General features: G+C 44.6%; 1 protein-coding gene across 1 annotated transcript in view; it reads right to left on the bottom strand.

Moving 5' to 3' along the window:
• The window catches only part of IZUMO2 (IZUMO family member 2), an 18290-nt gene that overhangs the window by 5839 nt on the left and 9094 nt on the right, over positions 1-3357 (bottom strand). The window lies entirely within an intron of this gene.

Here is a 3357-nt window from a genome sequence, read left to right as displayed (position 1 = left end):
AGACTTGCCCTGTCTGATATGGTAGCCACTAGCCACACATGGAACACTTGAAATGGGCTAGTCTGAATTGAGGTGTGCTGTAGTATAAACTGTACACAGGATTTCAAGGACATAGTACAAAAAACTATAAATTGTCTTAATTTTTATGTCAATTGCACATTGAAATGGTAATATTTTAGATGTTGTGTTAATAAGATATATTATTAATTTCACCTGTTTCCGTTTACCTCTTTTTAAAAAACTGTGGCTACTAGAAAATGTTAAACGAGGTGGCTCCTACCTGTGGCTCACATCCTATTTCTATTGGATAGTGCTGTTGTATACACTGATGCCTCCCACATTTATATCGCTAGCCTAGACCACTCACTGATGTCCGGATTCGTATATCCAACTATCAACTCAAGATCTCCACTTGGATGTCTTGCAGGCATCTCCAACTCATTAAGTCCCAAACCAAACCCTTGGTAGTCTCCTCCAAACCAACTCCCAATCCCCCAGTCTATTTCATCCTGGTAAATGCCACGATTTTATTTTCTTGGGTCAAAATCCTTGGTGCTATCTTTGACCCCTTTCTTTTTCTCATATCTCACATGCAATCTGTCAGCATGCTTGACACCAAATCCTGTCTGCTCAATATTCAAAATATCCATCCCTTCGCTCTTAATGCTAGGACTTCATCTTTCATGGAAATAATCTCTCCCTCTCACTCCACTCTAGCCTTCCTGGTCTTGATGTCCTGTGAATATGCCAAACATCATCCCATCTCAGGGACTGTGCTAGCTCGTCTTTCTGCCTTCAACCTTCCACTCCCAGACGCCCTCATGGCTTCCTCCCTCTTCCCTTCATGTTGCTGCCTTTTCAGCGACATCTTTCTTGGCTGCCCTACTTTAAGCTGTAACCCACATCCCTACTCCCAGTATTCCCTAGCCCCTGGTCCCTGCTTAATTTTTCTCCGTAGCATTTCCCCCATTTGACATATTAAATTGTGCAGATTAACTGAGCAGATCTGGGTTGTCCAAACCCTGCACATTCCAAAAACGTTTGGCTCTTGCCTGGTTCCTAGAAAGTAATGTCTAGGTCCTTGGAATATCCTGCCTCTTAAGAGTGTCTTGGTTTACCTGGGAGCCTTGGGCCACACCAAACAGTCTATTCTAGCAGTATGATTTATGGTGGGATCCTTGGGCCATGCAGTAGCAGCTTGACCTCTGGAGGGGCTGGAGACTGAGTAATTAAAGTCAGCTCTGCCTACGTGACTGACCCCCAGTAAGAACCCTGGACACTAAGGCTCAGGTGAGCTTCCCTGGTTGGCAATACTCTGCGCATATTGTCACACTCCATTGCTGGGAGAATTAAGCTCTGTCCACATGACTCCCCTGGGAGAGGACAACTGGAAGCTCACACCTGGTCTCTCCTGGACTTCTCCCTATGCACTTTTTCCTTTGCTGATTTTAATTTGTGTCCTTTCATTGTACTAAACTGTAACTGAGTATAACAGGTTTGCTGAGTTCTGTGTTTTCCTAGCAAATCTTTTGTGAACTAAAATAAAATTTTAAGGCTCACCCCCCACCGGCTGACTAAATGGACCCCCTCGTGGCCAAAGGAATATCCTAAAACTAAATTGCCTGCCAGGAGGAAGGTCAGACATGCCTCATCATGCCCCCCTCCCTTCTTGGGGACATCCTTTGTAACCCATTAACAGGCCTAAGGGTATTGAAGACTAAACTCTGATCTTTTTCTTTTGCTCAAAATTCCTTCCTAAGGAGGCCAGATGGGTCACGCCTACAAATGATAAAATCTCAGTAAACAGGTTTTTCATGACATTGTTGACTTCCCAACCAGATTCTGGTATAACATCATGTAATAGATAAAAGACCCTCAAACATTCCTTTCATCTGATTCCTGGTCTTTTGGACAAAACCTAACTCTTTGAAACAATGGTCAACTAAATCCCTAAATCTGACTACAATTTGTAAGCCCCCACTTTGACATGTCCTGTCTTTTTGGGCCAAACCAATGTATGCCTCCCATGTATTGATTTATGACTTTACCTGTAACCTCTGTCTCTCTGAAATGTGTAAAACCAAACTGTAACCCAACCTCAGCGAGTCCACTGCTCAAGACCTCTTGGGCGTGGCTCCGGGTCATGGTCCTCAAATTTGGCTCAGAGTAAATCTCTTTAAAATTATTTTACAGAGTTTGGTCTTTTTTTCCGTTGACACTTTGAACCTAAAAGTGGTCTTGGGCGTCCCCAAACACACATGTATGTTATATTGCTTTATCGTATTTCTTGTCTGTCTCTCTCTAGTATACAAGCTCCACAGAGGTAGGCATTTTAGTCTGTTTTATTCACTGCAGTATCCCCAGCTACCAGAACAGTGCCTAGCATAGAGTGACTAGCACATAGTAAGTGCTCAATAAATATTTGTAGAATGAATGGATTGAATAAATTTTTAAGTGCTATGCCAGCCAAATGTCTATAGCCATCTAAGTGCCATTGTAACAGTGCAGGTCGTGACTGTATTCTGGGTGACTTTCCAGGTCACTGAACCAAAGGATTTCAGCTTGGGGGCCTGAGTCTCCTGTACTTGCTCCATTAAGTCATGTCCCCTCAGAGAACCTCATTTTCCCTCCCACAAAAATAGGGATGATACTTTTAGCTTAAATAAGTGTGAGGCCCTCATCCTTACATTTTCTATGTAAAAAGTGAGCCACTACAAATCAGGCATCTCTTTGGGACCTTGTTGCCATCAAATCAGTGGGGGCCTTTGAGGATTCTTACACAGGAGAGGTAAGAAGAGGCCACAGATGGGACCCACTGAGAGAGGTCCTAACACTCTTGGCCAGAAAGGGGAAGGACGGAGGAGGAGGCAGGCATTTGATATCTAGATGCAAAATTCATGACTCAGCCACATGTTAGAATTACCTGGGTAAACTGAGGCAGGGGCCATTAATGGAGACTAAAACCTTGGGAGGAAAGACTTGGGAACGTGGCACTCACACCGTCTCGCGGTCTCACAGCACAGACCACATATGGAAACGAGGGAAGAGGGAAAGGTATCTTTGTAGGGGTTAAACCTGGTGGACTCTACCTTAACCAGACAAGTAAACTTTGCCGGCATCAGATGCCCCAAGAGGCGCACAAGGTCCTCTCTGTGACAGTTCTGGAAAATGGGCATAACCTGAATCTAATACGAAGGAAACACTCAGATAAATCTGAGTTAGGGATTGTTGGCAGACTGGTTGGCCTGGGCTCTTCAAAAATGTCAATGTCAGCCGGGCGCGGTGGCTCACGCCTGTAATCCTAGCACCCTGGGAGGCCGAGGCGGGTGGATTGTTTGAGCTCAGGAGTTCGAGACC

The sequence above is a fragment of the Propithecus coquereli genome, unplaced genomic scaffold (genome assembly GCF_000956105.1).
Source record: "Propithecus coquereli isolate 6110/MARCELLA unplaced genomic scaffold, Pcoq_1.0 Scaffold193, whole genome shotgun sequence".
Lineage (NCBI taxonomy): Eukaryota > Metazoa > Chordata > Mammalia > Primates > Indriidae > Propithecus > Propithecus coquereli.
The sequence above is the reverse complement of the archived record's forward strand: the minus strand, read 5'-3'. Positions and strand labels throughout refer to the sequence as shown.